This window comes from Hemicordylus capensis, chromosome 4, assembly GCF_027244095.1.
Source record: "Hemicordylus capensis ecotype Gifberg chromosome 4, rHemCap1.1.pri, whole genome shotgun sequence".
Lineage (NCBI taxonomy): Eukaryota > Metazoa > Chordata > Lepidosauria > Squamata > Cordylidae > Hemicordylus > Hemicordylus capensis.
In genome coordinates this window covers 305,883,109-305,906,542 of record NC_069660.1, presented here as the reverse complement: position 1 = coordinate 305,906,542, position 23,434 = coordinate 305,883,109, and the positions used below count along the sequence as shown (strand labels likewise).

The window sequence follows — 23,434 nt, the reverse complement described above, 5'->3', positions numbered from 1 at the left end:
CCGGCTTCTAGGGCCTTGGCCTTCGGTGTGGTTTTATGCAGATCCTTATGGCTAAAAAGTTAGCAAGTTGACTCTTAAGTCTAAGTTTGCCCTAACATCTTCCACCTATACAGGCACTAACCTCTTTGGTCTCTCTCTAGACCAGGTTCTTGTGGAAACCAAGGACAAAAAGAATGCTATGCCTTCCACCAGGAGGGATCAGTGAAGAGGTTTCTGTAACACCTCCTCTTTCTTTCGTAACCGGAGACAGCCTCAAACCTCTTCCAGCTTTCGCTCAGGGGACTTCAGAAATGCCAACTTTCGAGGTGCAGGAAGATATCAGTGGAGACAGCACTACAGAGGATCTTCCGGAGCGCAGAACACCAGAACATTCAGTGCCACTTCCCAATAGAACAAGCATCAATGACGCTGTGCTCGTAGGGGGTAGGCTCCTGAGATATACCCTCACCTGGATGTCCACCACCCAGGATTAGTGGGTCCTGGAGGCGGTCTGTCGGAGCTACTCTCTAGACCTCTCACACATTCCTCCTGATTCATTCTTCATCACTCCACGTTCAAAGCGGAAGGAGAAACATCTTCAACTGATCCTGGCAATCCGTCATCTTCTGATTCAAGCCATCGAACCAGTGCCTTAGCCAAAGATGCCCCGGTGTCGTTTCACTTTCTTTCTTGTCCCCAAGAAGGGGACAGATCCTGCTTGGCAGTCCTGAACCTCAGATGCCTCAACTGGTTCATAACGAAAAGGAAGTTCAGGATGGAGTCTCTGCGGTCTATCAAAGAGGCAGTGTTGCCGAATGACTTCCTTGCCTCAGTGGTCCTATTGGAAGCACACCTGCAGGTTCCCATCCTACTGGAGCACAGAAAGTTCCTACGCTGCTTCTATGATGGTCACCATTATCAATATAGGGCTCTCTTGTTTGGCCTCTCCTCAGCCCCACTGGTGTTCACCAAGATAATTGTGGTCCTCATCACCCATCTTCCTCAACTGGGGCATCTGTGTTTATCCGTTCCTGGCCAGTGTGGTGTAGTGGTTAGAGTGCTGGACTAGGACCGGGGAGACCCGAGTTCAAATCCCCATTCAGCCATGAAACTAGCTGGGTGACTCTGGGCTAGTCACCCTCTCTCAGCCTAACCTACTTCACAGGGTTGTTGTGAAAGAGAAACTCAAGTATGTAGTACACCACTTTGGGCTCCTTGGAGGAAGAGCGGGATATAAATATAAATATAATAATAATAATCTGGTCATCATCCTTCTAGATGACCCAGGCTCATGTCCGACTCACCTTGCAGTGTCTCAACAACCACAGATTCATTGTCAACCAGAACAAGAGCCACCTGCTTCCTCACCTGGGGGCCATGTTTCACACGGTCCCAGCAGAGGTCTCTCTGCCCCCCCCCCCGACAGGCGTGCCAAGATTGTTTCCGCTCTGACTCCTCTCCTGAATGCCACATCAGTGGACCTCTACTCCTGGCTCAGATTTTAGGGATGATGGTGCTGCCCTGGAATGTACCCCTTGGGCCAGGTGGCATTCCCACCTGCTCCAATGGCTCCTCCTTCCCTTTCCGGATGCCATCATGGCAGTGGTCCGTTAACCAGTTCACTTTCCATCATCAGTCAGGAAGTCCTTCAAATGGTGGCTCTCCCCTGCTCTAGAGAAGGGCATCCCAGTCTGTCCTGCAAAAAATATTGATCACAACAGACGCCAGCCTGTCAGGTTGGGGCACAGTTTGTGAGGGTCACCCAGCACGGGACTGGTGGTCCACAACAGAAAAGAAGCAAAGCATCAACTGGCTAGAATTAAGAGCAGCCAGATTGGCTCTTCTCCAAATCCAGTACAGAGTTCGGGGCAGGCATGTCCTCCCACACAGACAATACTACCACCAAAGCCCACATAAACCGCTAGGGGGGCACTCGATCCAGAGGCTTGATGGAGGAATCCAATTTCCTTTTCAAATGGGCAGAGATTCATCTCTACTCTGTGACCGCTGAGCATCTCAGCGGGGTGAACAACCTTCAGGCAGACTGGCTCAGCTGCCAGTTGGTGGACCTGTCAGAAGGAGGCTGCACCCGGAAGTCTTCCATCAAATCTCCAGCCTGCTGGGTGCTCCCCTTGTGGATCTAATTGCGTCTCCAACCAATACACTGACTCCATGGTTTATCTTCAGGTTCCTGACTCCCCAGGCAGAAGCCACGGATGCGCTAGCCTGTGTGGCCCGGGGGGTTTGCTTTACACATTCCTGCCAACACTCATCATTCAGAAAGTACTCAGAAAACTATGCCTAGAGAAGGCAGACGTCATCCTGATAGGCCCGCGCTGGCCCTGTTGCCCATGGTTTGCGGACCTCATCAACCTTGCTGTTCAAACTCTCTGGTGTCTCTCTCAGCGCCAGGACCTCCTGTCACAGGGGTCCATTTTGCACCCATATCCGGACTGGTTCCAACTTTGCGCCTGGAGGTTGAACATGCGAAGTTGACAGACAAGGGATATTCCTAGAAGGTTCAGGGCACCATCTTAGCTTCACATCAGCCATCTACCCAACGGATCTATTAGGTCACTTGGGCAGCATTTTCCTGATGGTCTCGCAGGCATCGCCTTGACCTTAGATCGGCAGGGGTTTCCGACGTTTTGGCTTTCTTTCAAAACGGCTTGGACTTGTGCCTCAAACCTTTTACCCTGAGAAGACAAGTGTCTGTGCTAGCCCCCATCCTGGACATTTCTAACCTGGATACTCACTCTCTGCATCCACATATTTCTCATTTTCTCTGTGGCGCATCCAATCTGGCCCCACCCCCAATCTATCATTTCCCTTCGTGGAAACTGAACAAGGTTCTTAATGCTCTTACATCACATCCCTTTGAACCCTTGGCTTCCATCTCACTCCAGCTACTTTCCTATAAGGTCCTTTTCCTGGTAGCCATCACTTTGGCCCACAGGTTTTCGGAACTGGGGGCCCTGTCAGTCCAAAAAGAGCTGTGTATGTTTCAACCTCATTCAGTGGTTCTGCGGTTAGACCCTATGTTTCTACCTAAGGTCAACTCGGTGTTCCACCGCTCCCAAGATGTTGTTCTACCCTCTTTCTATCCCACCCCAACCCACCCTAAAGAGAAACTTTGGCATAATCTGGACGACTGTCGGATTTTGAAGGTCTATATCAGCCGTACCAAAGAGTCCAGGTAATTGGACACCCTCTTTATTTAATTTTAGCCCTGCAATCTGGGACACAAAATGTCCAAGTCTACCTTGGCTGCTTGGATTAGAGCTTGTATCAGTCGCCTACGAATCACAGGGACTAACCCCCCCCCCGGGGGTTACAGCGCATTCCACTTGTAGTGCAGTGGCATCAGCTGCTTTCTCCACACAAGCCCCCTTATCTGAAATTTGTAGGGCGGCCATGTGGTCTTCCACCACACCCTTTATCTGACATTACAAGATATCATCCTTTTCCTCTCCCCAGGCAGCCTTTAGCCATAGGGTGCTCCAACAAGTGGTCTGAGACACCCCACCCATGTATTCTGCATACTGCTTGGGCATGTCCCACTACTGATGAGCTCCAGCACAGGGGGGAAAGGAACATTGGTTTTACCTGTGAAGGGTTCTTTTCCCTTGTAGCTGGAGGTCATCAGGCCCTCTTGGATGTCTGTTCTGGGAGTTCTTCATGTCACGCTTCTTGTACATAGTTTCAGGGAAAGTGGTGGTATCCGCTTTTGAGTGGAGGCAGCTCCCAGGGTTCTAGTATTAGGTCTTCTGCTTGTTAATGTTCTGTTTTCTCTGCTTTCATGACTCCTGCTTTTCTCTTCTGGGTAATGCTCCTCTGACATTCCATCAGCCTTGGTGCACTTCTCTTCACTGCAGTCCCGGAACTAGGGATGGCGCCCTCTGGCGGGAGGAGCTAGCACCTAATTGTTTCCGGCCTGTCTTGAGCATGCTCAATGTCTAATTCCACTACTGATGAGCTCCAGCTACAGGGAAAAAGAACCCTTCACAGGTAAGACCAATGTTCCTTTCTAGGGGTGTGCAGAATGTTTCACCAGCCAAATGTTTTGCTGTGAAATGGGCCGTTTCAAGTGTTTTGAACTCAAAACAGAACACCCTTAAATAAAGGGCCTATTTTGAGCTTGGAGCAGAACAACCCTGTTTCAACTGAAATGTTTCTATCTTCCGAGTGCCATTTTGGAGGTCTGTGTTTTCCCTTGCTGATTGGTTTCATGGCACTGGCTTCTAATTGGTTTGCGATCTTCTTGCTTCTTGGTTGGCTTGCTATCATACAAATCAAATGTTGTCATGGGCAACTGTGTCCCCATTTGCTGGAGAGAGGGAGGGGGACACACAAAAGGAGGAAATTTCAAATTCGAAATGTATTCAAAGGGACTGGGAGGCAAAGAGAGCATGCCTTTCTTGAAGAAGAGGATATACCAGGAGAGGTGGAAGGAAGGTTTAATTTTGTGGTTTTCTTTTCTCGGCACTGAGTATAATATGCTGTGCTGTTGCTGCTATAACTATGTGGTTTGCTGGATTTCAGATTGACAAAGGCAGAACTTGGGTGCCTGCTTTCCTTGAGTTGTGGTTTGCTTTATTTGTGAGATAGTCTTGTGGCAAGAAATGAACAGTGTGGCAGCTGTGTGTGTGATATTTCTTGGTGATTGCTGTGATGAGCTCCACGTCTGGCCTTGAAACTAAGTTGTGCATCTGCTCTTCAATATGCATTGCAAGGTGTACTCATTCAGAATGTGGCTGAACTTATCTAGTTGAGTATATTGCTATGCTTGCTGCTAAGAAAGGATGCTGCTGTGGCAGGTGCTACAATTATAGGAAGTAACATAGGGAGTCATAATTGTGTGAGAGAGAGCAACTTGTGCCAATGATGTTACTGCAGCGCAGGCATTGTGACTGGCAGTGGATTCTGGGATGGCGATCCTCTTTATTTCCCCCCCTATTTTTGGAAATGTGTTTGAAATGTGTTTTGTGTTGGGAGGGAGAGAGTCTCTTTTACTGTTTGCTTCTGCAGTGTGTTTTTTTCAAGGCAGGGTTGCAAATTGCAATGCAAAACTTGTGTGCAGTGCACTCTGTAAGTGCAGCTTGTCCCAGCTATAAGGAACAATGGGGAACTCCATTGTTCCCCATGGGTAGTTCTAGGGTCCCCAAAGTGGATTGTGTGGTAGGACATAATGGGTGCTACTCACCCAGACCACAAAAGAAATGGTCAGGAAGGTGGTATTTAACACATTTTTAACCTTTCCCCACTCCCACAGTTTGGAGTTCTCCATTGTTCCCTATGGCTGAAACACTCAAAAGGTTTGAAGTTGTTCATTTGAAACAGCCGGCTTAGCCGCTGTTTTGGCAGTTTTGAGTTTGTGTTGAGCTCAAAACAGAACACAAAATCCATTTTGTGCACATCCTTATTTCTTTCCCCTTCCAAACTTGATGATATCTGGGACTACTGTATCTAGAGACAAGATGAAATCTGTTGTAGACCAGTGGTGAAGAGTGTGAAATATGTGCTGGATGTCTCCAGTTCAAATCCCAGTCTTGAATTTAGTCCACACTCAGCACATCATCTGCAAAATGCCAGTGAAAATATTGGTCTTCCTTAAAGAATATAGCAAGAACTGTTGGGATAATATGTGTAAATTTCTTAATAAGCCTGCTGCTCCAGGCAGCCCTAGCCTTTGTTTCCCTTTTTTAAAGAAACGATGCTTGAGGATATGACTCAACCCAGTAGAAGGAAGGAAACAGTAACTGAATGCAGTCAGAACTTGTGACAAACCTTACTGCAGTGTGCAGTCATTACTGAACATATTTTGTTGCTTACAGGACCCAAATCTTTCACTTGCCAGCAATACTTAAGATGATTGCTTAGTGCAGCGGTAGGTAACCTTTTCCAGTCCTGTGAACAGCACTGCAAATACCTTATGAGCTGCTCTTGCGGCTAACTTGTTTATTTCAGTTGCATGTGATTGACCTAGATTGTCATTTTCATAAGTGTAATTGATAGGCATGTTGCACTTTTAAGATATTTTTGTTCTGAAATGATTATAGCCTCAATATGCAGCATGAGGTAGAGCTTAGGAAACCTGGAAACCTTTATTTGGGAACTGTAATACGATCGAGTTAAAGTGGAGTATTTATCTTTCCTCCTTGTTTTTGAAATTTGTGGCATCACTTTCAAGCCTTCTCAGCAACCATGATGTCTAGAAACCTGCATTTATTTTAAGCAATAGAAGTTTCAGAATGGCAATGTGATGTCTGCAAGCCCAAAGAAAGGGCCCTTGGCAGTCACTATACTTAGTTGTTGGTTCTGTGTTCTTTTTTTAATAGTAGTTGGCATCTTGGGGTGGTTCCCAAACACATGGTTCTGTGTCCAAACAATCTATTATCTAAAGATGTGGTCAAATAAAGCACCTGCATGAACAGCTCTGATTGCTATAGTAAAATTAAGCATGAGAATGTGGAGTATCCTGCACTCTTTTAAAGCAAAAAAGAAACATTAATTTATGCTGATGCGCAAAGGTATATTTTTCGAAGCTGGCTAGTTCTGTGTTGTTGTTTTTTGTATGCTTGTCTTCTCACGCTTGAGTGTAGTCTGTGTGTGCATTAGGGAGACAGATAATGTACTAGCATTTAAAAATCCGCCTCAGTTTGACATTCATGCTAGTATTTCAGCATTATTTTCCATTATTCACCAAATATGTAAGATTCTGTAGTAGTTCTTGGATAGAATGAAATAAGATGGTGTTCTGCACCTTGCGGTGATTGTGGTTATTAAGATCCTAAATGCATAGGGACTCTTGCCATCAGAGACTGTTACCTGTCTCTCTGAGAGCCAGTCTGAGAAACACTAAGCTGTTATAGCTTGTCTGTTTCTCATAAGTAGTGACTTGCTCAAACCAAAAACATACATCACCTGAGATCCAAAGAGTTGTGTGGGGAGTGTTGCACGTGGTCACTGAGACTTCTCAGTCCTATTCCCTACCGTAGGCCCTGTGCCATCTAAACAGCTGCTTATTGAAAGTAGGCAATTCTCAGAATGGCATTGGATGCAATGCAAAGAATTGAAGTCAGGACAGAGAGTTGCAGAGGTCCTGAAGTACTTGGAAGCACTTCAGAATAGATACTGGATAGCTTTCCTGTTTGGCACCTGTTAGGAACTTATGCATGCACACAGTGCAGTCTATTGAAATTTTAAGAACACAAAGGTCTTTACATGTCTCTGAATATCACTCTTTTTAGATGCGGGATTGTGTCTCATTGTGGTCAAACCTTTTTGCTGTTTTACTTAGCTAGGTTCACCAGGCCTTATATACCTTTTGAGGCTTGCATGGAACAGCTTGGTGACTGAGATCTGAGGTACCTGTTGCTTTATCAGTTGGGTTATCTTTTTGTTTCAATTAAACCAGGCTTTCTTCGCTCCTTCACCTGAAGAGGTAGTCTGTTTCACTGCTTCAAACTACATTTCATCAGCCTCCCCTTGTTTCTTTTTGGGGGAGGATTTTTTTATGGGTCACGTATTTTTTTGTGGGCCGCTTATGACTTATGTTGCAGGTACATGCTGAGTGGTAAGCATCAAAGGGCCCCTTTACAGGGTGAGAGCCACACAGTCAGTGGCAAGTAAAACTGTGAAATGAGTTTCAGTTCCTTTTTCTATGTGCTATCACAGTTGTCTTACAGATGAATTGGCTATGCTATGAATAAGTGAGAGATCTGCAAGTTTCAGAGGCTGGTTCTTTCATCCTTGATTTATTAACAGATGCTGAATGAATTTTCTTTTGAGATCACAGTTGGTTTCTTCTGTGTAAATTGGTTATTGGTTTTAGTTTGGGGTTTGCTTAATTGAAGGTGGCGTTGAACTTTAGTATCTCTTCCAGGGATTATGTAAAGATACTCAACAAGCTTCATCTATACAAATCTATGTATGTCCCTGAGCAGTGCGTGGCTGAAGACTACCTGGGAAGTGATTGTAAACTGCTCTGAGATCCTTGAAAAGAACTGGGGAGTTACAAATACAGCAAATACAATGAGCTAATTGTACTGTTTAACCACATTGTTTGTGGTGCAGTGACATTTTAATTGTGCTCAAAAGCATAATGTTCTGTGTACCCAATAATGAAGTTGTTTGAACAAATTGCAAAGTACAAATTTATTGTACAGTATTCATTCTTTAAAATTTTATATTAGGTAGAGGGAAAAGAAATTTTAAGATCCCAAGGGTTGTTTCCTGACAGAATGTGAAAAAAGCAAGAAAAATCTAGGAATATAGGATTCAACAATGATATAAGCAAACACAAATGACGTCGAATATTTATATACTGCTTTTCAAAATATATATATTTATATACCACTTTTTCACCAAAGCAGTTTACTTAGAGAAATAATAAATAAATACAAACAAAATAATCCTTGTAGTGGATCAAAGCCTTTGTCTCAGAGCAAGCTCACATGAAGGAAAGAAATGCTGAATCATCCCTGCAGAGCTGCCTGGGTAGGCTTCTCAAACTGTTCTGTATTATCGGTAGGTTCAAAATGCTGCCACCACCACCCCTTTTGTCTACAGAAATTCTCTGGGCTTGAGGTGGGATAACAGAGATAGAAAACCTCTTAATTTGGCTCTTGGGCAAGTACATAATCTTCCACTTGCAAGCCCACGTGTGGTGAGAAAACTGATAGTTGTTGAACGTTTGAGGACATGTTTGCAACAGAGAAATTACCCTTCAGCCCCGCTTTTTCCGAGTTACAAACCAAATTGTAGAGGCTTGTAAACAGAAAAGAATGGTGCTGCCCCCCCCCCCAGTTTTATTCAATTATTACAGACTGCATCTGTCTGCATCTATCTTAATGCACGCTTAAATGTTTATAGAGTATTTTGCAATGCCCTAGGTAGGATGGGTGCAGGCTAGTGTTTCTTATTTAATTACGTTACAGGTAAACAATAACAGAACAGTATCAGGAATATGCAAAAGCATGCACACAAAGGAATATAAGTTTCTAATGCAAAATCTGACTAAAGCACTTTCTCCTGCCCTAAACTTCTGAAGCCACTAGCCTTGGCTTCCTTTTTCCTTGAACTCACCAAACGCTGGTTGAGAATCAAGCCCCTGCAGTTCTATCTTCCAAGCGCTGCAGTAATTCTCCTGCAGCCAACCTCCATGGCCACATGTCCTCCTATGCACCTCTTGCCTAGCTTCTTCTCTAACAAATAACTCCCTTCTTCCTGCCAACAGCTCTCTAGCTCCCACCTACCTGGTGTGCTGATTGAATGAGCCCTGGAGTTCACCAGCTTGTCAGTCAAGACAGAGTTCACTTCCGGTTAACTCTTTAGTGGGAAAAATTGTGTCACAATTCAGTCAAGTCCTTATAAAATGGGAGGCTGCAGATTAACTGCATGTGTCAATTTCTTGAAGAGGTAAGAAGGTTGTAGTATTTAATCAAACAAGATGTTCCCAGAAGATCTTAATATATCTTAATCATATTAAGAAGATTTTAATGTCCCCTGATCTTATAACGACCAAAAAAGGAGACAATAAAAGTCACTCGGCTGATGCCAAATGCATTTCAACCAATACTTGTTCTTCCTCAGTGGCCAAAATGAGCCAGGCCAGCTATACCTGATAGAGGATGGATTCTCAGGATGCGCTGGGAGCACTTGTAGCAACATAATTCTGAGAACCATCCGACCGCACAAAGAGAATCTGTGCTCTTTGGAGCCGGCTGTTTCTCCCTCCTTCTCCCTACAGCCCCACCCTCCCCCCACACAGAGCCTCACTGGGCAGCCAAAAAGGGCCCCCCCGCCACTGTTTCCACCCATTCCACACTCACCCCTGCCGGTGCCACCAGGGCCGGTCTGTCCTGCTGCCTTCCACCTCCTCGCAGGCCGTGGCTGCAATGGCCACCACCTCCTTTCAGCGGCCGGGCCAATAAGCAGCCAGATTGCCTCGGCATCGGGAGCTCATGCGCTGCTGGGGCCGCCGCCATTTCCCCCAGCAGCAGCTCAACTCAACAGCCTCCTGCTGCACCTGAGCTCCCAGCCAATCCGGTGCCTCTGCCACCCAGCCAATCCACTGGGTTGCCAGGACGCATTCCCACAGAGGCACGTCTACGAGAATTAGATAATGCTAATATAATAGATAGGCCAAGCCATACATTTTACTCATCCTTGGGTTGGGGAGATGATGTGGATGTACAGTGGCAGTCAGGAATGTATCTGTGTTTACAGAATATGAAGCTGCATGTGTCTGTTCCTGGCTATTTCCACCTCCTGGTTTCAAGGCTGGTTCTGTTGTGTAAATGGAAAACTCCATACCCTTGCATCTTGCTGAAAAACAGGGTTGGAAGCAAAATTTGTTCAAAATGAAATCCAGGTTGAATTTCAGCATTCTCCTAAGGAGAAACTAAAGTTCAAAGAGAAGTTCATGGTTCCTGCCAAGGAGAAATTTTGGAGAACTGTCTCAGATAGTTTCTCCACATTCTGTTTCGGAAAGTTGCCTGCTATTTTTAGGAAGATAGCATCACGTGTTCTGGATGTTTAGCTATAAAAGTGTTCTATATTTCAACTCTTCTGGTAAACCGGATGTCTTGGACAATATGTATATCAAATTGCATTTTTTCTTTATGTCGGAGGGTTGGTAACCCTAACAATGTTGATAACACCATGAGTAGCCAGTTAGTGAGTAAAACCCAAGCATCTTTATATATACAGGACAGGTAGCTGTGTTTCTTTGTGTGTGTCCTGGCTAATATATAGTATGAAGAAGAGGTGGGAAGTATATGAGTGCTCTCTCTCTCTTGTGCGTGCATTCTCTCCCCCCGCCCCCGCTTGAGTTGTCCAAGACTAAAATGTACTTGGGAAGCATTTTCTTAAAGTACTCCTATAAAGTTCTGATGCTGACTCAGTATGGAAGGTAAAGGAAAGATGCTCACACTTTGTGTGCCAAGAAGCAATTGAACTGACTTGCAGTTCAGAAGTACATCAAGTCCTGCACGTAATGTATTGTGGTGGTTTCAGTAACTTTCTTTGATACTTCCTGATATTTTAGCAAGGAACGAAGTAGACACTTGTAGAGTACTCATCTTAAGTTTGCATCAAAGAACTTGTCGTTACACTCTTTCGAAAGCGATTTCTTTATTACCGTTACTTGGAGTTCCACAAATGCAGTCTCCATTGAGGACCTTGAATCTCTTCCTGACAACTGTCTATCCAACCCCAGCACAAGACCCAACCCCCATACATTGCAGAGAATTCAGATATGATCTCTTGCTTGTGTCAGGTGGAAGGTTGGTAGAACCTTCCCTCCTTCCAAAAGACACTTGGAGGGCTCAGGAAAGGGAGAGTTCAGCAGCGAGAATCTCTTTGTTTCTTTTGCTTGTCTTCATAGTATGGCATAAAATGAATGACTCCTTTTTTCAGTATGCTTTGAAGGCTCCATACCTCTCAATAAGTGAATAAATGTGTGCATTGTTGGGCTTTCTTTCTGAGAGCAGTTTCCCCATGTGTCCTATCCAAGGCATTGGAGTTTATTAATATAGTTGTAACATTATTAATATAGTTGTAACATCTTTATATCTTTGTGTCTGCCTGTCATTATGAAACAGAATATCCTTCTGTTTTGTGACACCCATGCAGCACAGTGTGTTATTGCAGTGTGACATGGGAGAGGTCTACAGGGGAAATGGGCAGGGCTCCCACAGCCATTGTCCAGGCAGTGCTGAAATGAAACAGTCACCTAGAAATGCACTGGTGCAGGTCTGCTTTCTGATTTGGGAGGGAGAGGACGTTGCGCCTGTTAGACTAACTGTCCATGCCTCTGAAGAGAGGTCTGCTTTTCAAGTATTGCCTGGCTGGTTTCAAGGAAATGAGTATATAAAACAGGTAAAGTTATATGCTTCTGTGGAATCCAATCTTTGGCTCAAGGCTGTGCAAGCTGTCAATTTATACAGTACGATTTATGAGGCTGAACAGAAAGTCAGCAAGCATTGGATCTGAAATGGTTTAATATGCTAGCTGGAGTCCATTAGTTCAGTAGCTTCCTTCTTAACTTTGGACATCTAAAGTAGTGCTAGTCAGAATATCTATATGAGTGCTCAATCTTTTTTTGTTCCTTTTGCATGGTTCATCTGTCACAGGAGTTTCTTAATTGTGGCTACATGGCTGTGGAATCCCATTAGCCACATCTAAATTGGATGTTGGGTGTGGCTTTGTGGGGGAAGAGAGGAGGAATGCTGGGCCTTCTGGCTCCTGTCACATGACAAGGGGCAGCTGTAGGCCCCACAGACATGCTGTTTCATGCAGTTGCTGGCCAATGAGAAGAGTTGTTGAGAAGTTTGAAGTCCTGGTGTCTTCCTGCCAGCCTCATTTGACTTCCAGATGGCTTCCCTTGAAGCAGTACAGACTGAGCTAGTTCTCATTAGAGGATTGAAAGGCATTTTATTTATTTATTTATTTATTTATTTATTTAAACTTTTCTACCACCCAAACGTTCGTCTCTATTTTACACCTCAACCCAAATTGTCTAATTTGTCTAAGTAGGGATTGCCCACTCTACACTACTTTGTTTAAGTCAAGTTAGTATTAAGTTATATGAGAGTTGATTCAGAAAGCTGGTTCACTGATTGCCGTAGCAGGATCAGTACAGGCAGATGGATTATAAATTAAGTGGGGTTGGAAGGGAACCAGAGGCTTTGGTGGTTGAAGGCGTTTCCCTAGACAAGTCATAAGAACAGCCCTGCTGGATCAGGCCTAAGGCCTATATTGTCCAGCATCCTATTTCACACAGTGGCCTACCAGATACCTCTGGGGAGCTCACAGGCAAGAGGTATGAGCACACCCTCTCTCCTGCTGTTGCTCCCCTGGTGTTGAGAGGCATCATACCTCTGAGGCTGGAGGTGGCCCACAGCCACCAGACTAGTAGCCATTGACAGACCTGCCCTCAATGAATTTGTCTAAGCCATGCAAGCTGGTGGACATCACCACATCCCATGGCAAAGAATTCCATAAATTAATTATGTGCTGTGTGAAAAAGTACTTCCTCTTGTTGGTCCTAAATTTCCCGACCTTCAGTTTCATGGGGTGACCCCTGGTTCTAGTGTTGTAAGAGAGGGAGAAATATTTCTCTCTGTCCACCCTCGCTATTCCATGCATAATTTTATACACTTTGATTATGTCTCCCCTTTGATTGATTGATTTAAGTGTTGACAAATCGGTATCAACTCATAGCGACCACATAGATTTTCTCCAGGATTATCTTTCTTCACCTTGGCCTTTAAGGTCTCTCAGTAGTGCATTCATTGCTTTCATAATCGAGTCCATCCACCTTGCTACTGGTCATTCTCCTCTTCTCTTTCCTTCAACTTTCCCCAGCATTATGGACTTCTCAAGGGAGCTGGGTTTTTGCATAATGTCTCCGTAGTATGATAGTTTGAACCTGGTCATTTGTGCCTTGAGTGAAAATTCTGGATTGATTTGTTCTATGATCCATTTGTTTGTTTTCCTGGCTGTCCATGGTATCCTCAAAGGTCTTCTCCAGTACCAAGGTTCAAAAGCATCAATACTTTTTAGCCTACTTTCCAGTAGGCTTATGAGATCACCCAGCATTCTGTCTGGGTGTCTGTGTCCCCCCACCCTTTAACTTCTTAACGCTTGGACCAATATGAACCAAATTGAGTACAGTTGTATAGCTTGGGCATAGTTTGTGATGATGTCATCCACCCTGATTCAAGATGGCGGACCCATAAACTTCTGAGGTGCAAGTGAGCTAACTTGTGAACCGCTTAACCAGTTTGAACCAAATTTGCTACAGCTGTAGGGACACGTCAACAGTAAAGTTGACGATGTCATCCACCCCAATTCAAGATGGTGGACATGTAAACTTTTGAAGCACAAGTGTACTAGTGTACAGTCTAACCTATTTGAACCAAATTTGCTACAGCAGATGGACACATAGGGATGCCCCGATGGTGTAGTTTGTGATGATGTCACCCACCCCTATCGAAGATGGCAGATGCATAAATGTTTGAGGCATGAGTGCATTAACTTGAGGACTGTCTAACCGATTAGAACCAAATTTGGAACAGCTGTAGTGAGTGACACACAGGGACATCCACCCCGTCCAAGATGGCAGATACACGAACATTTGAGGCGCAAGAGATCTAACTTGTGGACCTCGATTTGCACCAACTTAAGTCCAGTTGTAGAAACAGTGAAAGGAAAGTAGTATGATCAGTTCTTACTAGAACAACTTGTTTCACTGTGCTTCTTGACTTTCATTACTAGAGCTTACAGATCATCTGCATTCTCAGCTATCATGGTGTCATCAGCAGGTTATTGATGTTTCTTCAGCAATAACCTGAGGAATCAGATTATTAATAATCAGCAGAGGTAAGTTTAAATGTAAACACTATACACTGTGTGAATAGGGCTATAGAATTCCCAGTTTCTGTAACAAGTTGCTACTTACCACAGTGCATCCTTAGGTTCAGCAACTTACTACTAGTGCTGCTAGTACTACCATCTCAAAATTGATTACCTCAAAAGGTAGTTATGACCTCTAATTCAGATTGCACATATTGATTGAGGAAATACACCTCAGTGACCTTTGTCAGCTAAATGTTCCATATTTGAGAAATATCAAAGGGTCAATATCTTTATCTTGCTCAGATTCTGTAACCTTCCTAGGGGCACCTGGTTGGCCATTGTAGAGCACTTGGCTAAGTGGATTCTTAAGCCAGTCTATCACAAGTAGTTATTTTGTTCAAATTTTCAGTATTAGCACTTTCACAGATTGAGATGGTGTCTGGTTCAAATGTCTCTCATTTTCTCAATGGCTTTCATAAACCTAGAGCATCAAATCTAGAACTGTTGCCACAGGGATGCTGTTCACTTAACTAGTCTTGCCGTTTGTAGGTGGTTAGATCATCGGTGCTAATGGTTGTACTCTTGACAGCAATACAGCACAGTACTATGTCGGGCATAGCATGTGGCTCTCTGTGTTCATTCTGCCATAAAAGGCCAACAGTCTTTAAGGCAAAAAACAGGCAGAGATCCAGACCCACAGGCTGCCACTTTCTCTGAAAAACCACAGCGATTTCCCTAAACCATGGTGCCCCCTAAGCCCCCAGTATTTAGTGAAAAGATTGAATTTTATAATAGCATTGCTGCATGAATCCATTCACACAACTGGAGGAGGAGGAGGAGGAGGAATCAAAACAAAAACAGGCCTACATTCAAAAACTAGTGTTGTATTAACATAATGCTGTTGTGCTACTGGATGGACATAGAACAATAACGTTGAGCAAAGAGAGGCTCTTCTGTCCCAGCGTCATTCTTGTGGTGCTGGAGGATGTTGACCTGTTGCACAGCCTTACATGTTTTGAAGAAGACCTTCCACCAGCAGTTCCCTAGAATTGTGGAGCACTGGAACTTGGTACCACTCAGCAAACATCTTAAGTTTGCAGAGAGCCAGTGTGGTATAGTGGTTAGAGTGCTGGACTAGGACTGGGGAGACCCGAGTTCAAATCTCCATTCAGCCATGAGACTTGCTGGGTGACTCTGGGCCAGTCACTTCTCTCTCAGCCTAACCTACTTCACAAGGTTGTTGTGAGGAGAAACTTAAGTATGTAGTACACCGCTCTGGGCTCCTTGGAGGAAGAGCGGGATATAAAATGTAAATAAATAAATAAATTTAAGTGTGCACAACTTCTTGTATTGCACTGATGCACCTCTATTCTGGATGTCAGTCAGTTTGAATACAAGATCATATAAAGGCATCCCAATGATTCTTGTGGCAGAGGATTACATCCCTGAATTTGGGTTAGTTTTGTTTGCTGGTTCATTATAACACCAGATTGGCAATTCATTCTTTGGAAGAGAAAGTAGAAAGCAGAAGACAACTGGGAGCATCCAGACTAAGTTAATCGTAACTAAATCCCACTGAAATTTAGCGGGACTTAAGTACTTACAATGTTGAATCAGCCTTAACCAAGAATCAGAATAAAACATGCAACATAAAAGAACATGTGCAATTGACTGATTCTCACCTGAATCATATGGGCATAACCACTGAGAGATTGGAATGCTACGATATGCATCCTCTAAAAGTACTGAGGGGAGGGCATTGATACAGGCTCTAGAGAAAGCCCATTGATACTTCATGTAAGTGCATGAAAATAAGCAAGCTGCTGGAGAAGTTCTTAAAGATTCTCAGATAGACCAATGTATATTTTAGGGTTGACTTAGTTTGTGCTGGAATTCCATGTTCCAAACCTGTTGTTTAATAATATATGTTGCCTTTTCAATCCTAAAAAAAGTGGGGGACTTCAATTAATATGTCCCCATTGATTTTAGTGGTGCTTAGTTGTGGCTACCTAGTCTGGATTTTGCCCAGCATATTCAACATAAATATTTGGATCAGTTAGTTTTTAAATCTGTGATGTTGGCCATGGCTATGATCACACAATTGTCAGATTAGAATTAATATTCTTGAAGATCTGGGGTCTTAACTAAAACTTACTTTTTGTCCAACCACTTAGCATTTGGATCTATAAAATCTATATATTTAATTCTCTTAGCCGGCATGCATGCCCAGGATTTCGCAGCGGAACTCTCGCGAGAGTTCCTGGCATTGGGCGAGAGTTCGGGGCAAAAAAAAAATGGCAGAGGATGTTGGTGGGCCGTAAAATGGCCTGAGGAGGCAGCCTTGGCTGGCCACCGGGAGGCAGCAGTGGGACGGCCTGGCCTGGCCTGGTCAGGCTGTCCCGGGTAAGAGGGAGGCGGTGGCGGCAGCAAAACCCGGCCTGGCCGCTGGGGGTGGGAGGTGGTGGCGGGACGGATGGCGAGACGTGAAAGTGGCAGGGAAGCAGGAGAGTCTGGAAAGGGGGTGATTGAGAAAGAGAGTGGGGCGGCAGGCATGGAGGAGTGGGGCAGGAGAGAGGGAGGGGGAGGGAGAGAGAGTGGGGCAGGAGGGAGGGGGGAACAGCCGGCCCCAAACAGCACACAGATGCTCTGTGCAGGTCGGCTAGTAAAAAGTATTCGGGAGTAGGGGTTCTCTTCACTACTCTATTCCTAACTACAATTGGTGTTTTTACACAGTATGAATAGTCCACCAATCTTTTTCTTGTATTGGGGTGGGAGGAATGGAGAATTCACATAGAAAACAAAAAATTTTGTCTGTCTGCAGGGCAGCAAAGAATAACATAGACTGCATTTACAGGCTGTTAAATACTTTAGTAAGAGCTGTTCAAGGGGATGTGTTCCCACATCCCTATTTTGTTTTTAACCTTAGGGAGGAACATACAGTGGTCCCTCGACTTACGAACTACTCGACATCCGAAATTTTCGACTTACGAACGGAAAAAAGTGCTGCACGCTTACGAATTTTTCGACATCCGAACGGCACTGGGGTGGGGGGTTCCACTTAAAAAGGGGGGGGGCTTTACTCACCCCTTCCATGAAAGTAAGGCACTGAACTGTACTGTATTCCTTGTAGTAATCGGGCGGCAGGGTGCTGCCCGCTTCAGTCTCCCTCGGCGCGGGCTCCCGTTTCTCGTAGCCATAATCGGTTCCCTTAACTTTTAGGGAACTTTAGCGAGCGGGCGGCGGGAGAACTCCCCGCCATCCGCTTGCCTTGCCGGCTGGGCTGCAACTGGCTTCTAGGAAGCCTTTTGCGCAGGCGCGTGAAAGGCTTCCTAGAAGCCAGTTGCAGCCCAGCCGGCAAGGGGGAAGGGGACGGCAGGGAGTTCTGCCGTCCTCTTAAATGGGGCTAGATTTGGAAACAAGGGGGTGGCGGGGGACCTCTGGGGAGCTTCAGGGGGCGGCCGCCAGCCGAGGGGGACTGAGCTTGAAGGGGGCGGCAGGGACTGGGAGCGATCCTGCCGCCCCAATTATGGCTACGAGAAGCGGGAGCCCGCGCCGAGGGAGATTGAAGCGGGTGGCACCCTGCCGCCCGATTACTACAAGGAATACAGTACAGTACAGTGCCTTACTTTCATGGAAGGGGTGAGTAAAGCCCCCCCACTTTTCGCTCCGGAATAAATTAATCCGTTTCCAATGCATTCCTATGGGAAACCGCTTTTCGACTTACGAACTTTTCAACCTACGAGTATGCATTCGGAACGGATTAAGTTCGTAAGTCGAGGGACCACTGTATTTAGTGAAATTGAATGAGGCTATCCCAGTTCCCCTCTCTGCCTGTTCTAAAGAGGATATGGCCCTTCTTTCTGTGGTGAGAAGAGGCACCCTAGGATGGGTGGGGCATGCCTGACTCTCCCAGTATACATGTAAACAGACTGTTCAGGAGTAGGGTACGTGTCCATTGTAAAAGAACACAAAAAGTGGTGGGGATCCCGCTTTATTTTCGCTCCTTGGCAGCAGGAGTTAATGCAGGCCTCAACAAATTTTCTTCGGATCTAGGAGCCAGCCCAAAAATTTAAGGACCAGACAATGAACACTTCATAAAATTACCAGACATTGTGGAGGGTAAATGTTCTTTTCTCTATTCCTTTGCAAATAACATACTTAGAACAGAAACATGCTGTCTGGGACAAATAAAGATTTTGTTTAATAACTCTACCTCTAAATATCTGAAGTCTTGGTGTCATGGCTCCCTGGCACCTGGGATTTCTCAGACCCTGAGTTAATGAAATTTTTAAAGGATTTTAAACAGTGAAGTTTAAAATCTAGCTCTTGAACCTAGCTTTGTTGCAGGCGTGGCTGCTGTTAGCTGCAATCTAGTGATTGTCCTAGCTGCACGCATGCTTTTTGCAGTGATAAACACCCCAACCCTTGCTAAATGCCCCAACCTCCTTGTTAAAATGCATAACTTATCCCTGAAATTGGGCTCTGTACCAGAGGACTGGAGAGTAGCAAATGTAACATCGATTTTAAAAAAGGGATCCAGGGGCGATCCGGGAAATTACAGGCCGGTTAGTCTAATAGTGGTTCCAGGCAAATTGATGGGAAAGCATCCTCAAGGATATAATTGTAAAGCACCTAGAAGAACAGGCCCTGCTGGGAACGAGCCAGCATGGCTTCTGTACAGGTAAATCTTGCGTCACCAACCTTTTGGAGTTCTTTGAGAGTGTCAACAAGTGTGTGGATCAAGGTGATCCAGTTGACATAGTATACCTGGTCTTCCAAAAAGCTTTCGACAAAGTTCCTCATCAAAGACTCCTGAGGAAACAGCGGTCATGGGATAAGGGGACAAGTGACTGTTGCTGGTGTCTATCTTATGTTTCTTTTTCGATTGTGAGCCCTTTTGGGGACAGGGATCCATCTTATTTATTTATTATTTCTCTTTGTAAACCACCCTGAGCTATTTTTGAAAGGGTGGTATAGAAATCTGAAGAAGAAGAAGAAGAGGAAGGAGGAAGGAGGAGGGGAAGGGGAAGGGGAAGGAGATGTGTGGATTGCTAACTGGTTGAAAGACAGGAAACAGAGGGTAGGTATAAATGGAGAGTTTTCACAATGGAGGGAAGTAAGAAGTGGGGTCCCCCAGGGATCTGTACTGGGACCGGTGCTTTTTAATTTATTCATAAATGATCTAGAAGTAGGGGTAAGCAGCGAGGTGGCCAGATTTGCAGATGATACCAAACTCTTTCGGGTAGTGAAATCCAAAATGGATTGTGAGGAGCTCCAAAAGGATCTCTCCAGACTGGGGGAGTGGGCGACAAAATGGCAAATGCGGTTCAATGTTGGCAAGTGTAAGGTGATGCACACTGGGATGAAAAACCCCAACTTCAAGTATGTGCTGATGGGATCTGAGCTGTCGGTGACTGACCAGGAGAGGGATCTTGGGGTCGTGGTGGACAGCTTGTTGAAAGTGTCGACTCAATGTGCAGCAGCTGTGAAAAAGGCCAATTCCATGCTAGGGATCATTAGGAAGGAGATTGAAAATAAAACGGCTAACATTATAATGCCCTTATACAAAACTGTGGTGCGACCACACTTGGAGTACTGCGTACAATTCTGGTCACCACATCTTAAGAAGGACGTTGTTGAACTGGAGAAGGTGCAGAAGAGAGCAACCAAGATGATCAGGGGCCTAGAGCACCTTTCTTATGAGGCAAGACTGCAACACCTGGGGCTTTTCAGTTTAGAAAAAAGATGACTGCAGGGAGACATGATAGAGATCTATAAAATCATGCATGGTGTGGAGAAAGTGGAGAGAGAGAGATTCTTTTTCCTTTCACACAACACTAGAACCAGGGGTCACTCCATGAAACTGATTGCCAGGAGGTCTACGACCAACAAATGGAAGTACTTTTTCACACAACGCCTGATCCACTTGTGGAACTCTCTGCCACAGGATGTGGTGACAGCCAACAGCCTGGATGGCTTTAAAAGGGGTTTGGATGACTTCATGGAGGAGAGGTCTATCAATGGCTACTAGTCGGAGGGCTGTGGGCCACCTCCAACCTCAAAGGCAGGATGCCTCTGAGTACCAGTTGCAGGCGAGTAATGGCAGGAGAGAGGGCACACCCTCAACTCCTGCCTGTGGGCTTCCAGCGGCATCTGGTCGGCCACTGTGCGAAAAAGGATGCTGGACTAGATGGGCCTTGGGCCTGATCCAGCAGGGCTGTTCATATGTTCTTATGTTCACCCCACCCCAACTACAGCTTCTTGTGCTGCCTGAGAGGTTGCCCAAATTTCAGGAGCAGTTCATTGACACAATGGTAGCCTGCATTATTTTGACTGTGCATAGGAACTTGGAACCTTCGCTGCATGAATTGAGTTCAATATGTGTGCTTTAAATCAAAGTCATTTGTTCTTATTACTCATACAGGTATTTGTTTTCTTGTTCTACTGCTTTTATATGAGAAGTACATCTGCTAAGGCAGATATGACCAGCTTTTCTATTATGGGAGATTGTTCTGCTCCTCAGATAGTCATTGGGGATGGGGGCTGTAAGTGTGTTATGTGCCATACAAACTGACCTTTTGTGTATGGTCAGGGTCTATAACAAAAATGTTCCCTCAGGTAGTAAGGACTCCAAAATTAGAGAACAAATCTGCTTGGGCATATTCAGGGCATTGCATACAAAATCCAGAGAGAGAAATTTTAATGTATAGGTGCTCTCTGTCTCATAGCTCTAAACATTTTCTTCCTGAACAGAACTGTGTACAAACTTCTCACCACAATTAAATATTTGGTAGGATCTCTAAAGGTCAAAAGAAACTGCTTTGTGGGCTGTGTCTAGCTGATAAACCATGGCATTTTGCCATTCCTGTCCTAAGGAGTGTATGGGTAATTGTGGGGCAACTGGGCTGTCTGAAGGAGTCAAATGGTAGTTATTCTCCTGTCATCCTCAGAAATCTGTTGCCTCTTCTTTCTTCTCCCCACCATGCATGTTTTTTAAAAACAACAACACTGTTTTAAAAACAATCTGAGTATTTGTTTCTTGTATTCACACTGAGTACACCCCACCCACACTGTCGTGAAACTAGGGAGAATAGACAAGATGTAGTCTATCAGGAGTTCTTGGAGTGCATTTCTTGAAATGTTCCCCTTACATGGCAGTAGAGCAAACATATGTTCATTATTTTGCATCAGTCCATTAAAAAAAATAGTAAACTAAAAGATTCCTGTAATGTGCTTAATTTCTAGCCACACAGGTGTGAGAATTTCACTGTGTGTTATATTCAACGTTTGATTAGATATTGCCACCTGGAATTGACTGTACTTTGTGTGTGAGAAAGATTTACTAGAATGTCTGAGGTTATGTAGTCTTGTTTTCACTGTGTCTTGTTCTTTCGTCCCTTCAGGTTTCACAGAAAAGCTGCTACAACTGCTTTGTAAGGAGCAATACGTTAAAAAGGATTCAAGACTATATTGTCACCTGGTAAGTATCTGTGAAGTGTTCTTGCCTATAAATAACTTTATTTCCTACTCCCTCTCTAAGCTTTCTATTTTAATTTATCAAAGCTACATGTTAAGCTTGACTACTTTAGCTTGGGATATTCAGACTATAGAGGTCTATTTTCCTTCTAGGGTATAAATATCATAATCTTATCTAAGAGGTATATCTGCATTATGAATTTGTATCTGTTTTGTATCAACTTAACTATCATGGTTTACATCAAAGAGTTTTAAGAATGTTCTTCTTTGTAGCATTTTGCATGTACATTTCTGCAATATTATTGAACTTGGTCCTAACCAAGTACAGTGGTCCCTCGACCTACGAACTACTCGACATCCGATGTTTTCGAGTTACGAGCAACAAAAAAGACCGGAAGTAGTTGCCGGTTTAGATTCAGCTTACTCGACCTACGAATTTTTAGATGCGGTTTCCTCGACTTACGAATGTTTCCAGACCTCCGTGGTGCGCTCTTCGACTTATGAAAATTTCGACCTCCGAACATGCGTTCGGAATGGATTAATTACGTAAGTCGAGGGACCACTGTACAACCTCAACCTCCTCCACTTAGAGGCAAGATGCCTCTCAATACCATTTGCAGAGGAGCAACAGTAGGAGAGAGGGCAAGCCCTTAGCTCTTGCCTGTGGGCTTCCCAGAGGCATCTGGTGGGCCACAGTGTGAAACAGGATGCTGGACAAGATGGGCCTTGAGCCTAATCCAGCAGGGCTGTTCTTATGTTCTAACCTGGATAGTCGGTTTTGTTAGTTTTTAGTTGCAATCAGTACCCCTCTGCTATCTGGGCAAAGAGGCATCTCTTTAAGGTGGTGACTCTTACACTTTGCAGGGGAAAGTGATGGTCTCTGTTCAGCATAGTATAGTGTCCCTTCTAGTGGCAGGTGCTGGTGTCTCTCTTGCATTCATTTTTAGATTGTGAGCCCTCTTGGGACAGGGAGCCATCTTCTTCCTTTCTGTTATATACACTACTTTGAGACCTGTTGTTGAAAGTAAAGTATTTTTTAATAATAAAATAAGACATCCATACATAATCAAAACTGTTTTCAAGTAAATAATTCAATAAATAAGAGCATCTCCTTCTCTGCTTGCTTTTAGAAAGACCCTCAGGATGCACTTATTTTCTCAGGCTTTTAACTGAAATTAATTTTAAACTATTTAATTTGTTTTTATCTTATGAGATTGTTTTGTTTTATCTTGCAAAATTTTAAGTATTTTTACTCTGGTTTACATTTGTTCTGTTCTTTGTACACTGCCTAGAGATGCACATATCAGGCAGTATAGAAATACGATAAGTAGTGTATTGAAAATAAAATAGTAGCCCACTATATTTAGGCTAAAACAGATTGTGGCAAATCATTTGATAAGTAAACTGAGAGTTCAAATAAAGGTGTGCATTACAGACTTAAATTGACTGAAAGGTCTCTTCTAGTGATGTACCTGTACTGGCTCAGGCAGCTGCGGGCAGAGCAGGGATCGTTTCCTTTAAAAAGCAGATCCTTACTTGCTCCTCCACTGCCCCACCGCTTTTCCGGGTTCTGCACCCGCTTTCCAAAAGGCTGCATGTGGCTGCAGGACTGTTC

The 23,434-nt window shown here is 44.4% G+C and overlaps 1 protein-coding gene across 5 annotated transcripts in view; it reads left to right on the top strand.

The window, feature by feature from the left end:
* Window positions 1-23,434, top strand: part of CYRIB (CYFIP related Rac1 interactor B) — a 125,310-nt gene that overhangs the window by 58,630 nt on the left and 43,246 nt on the right. For all 5 annotated transcript variants that reach the window (XM_053248124.1, XM_053248121.1, XM_053248122.1 and 2 more), the window contains exon 2: window positions 21,747-21,823. The gene's annotated coding sequence lies outside the window, so the exon portion shown is untranslated. The remainder of the gene's footprint in view (window positions 1-21,746; window positions 21,824-23,434) is intronic.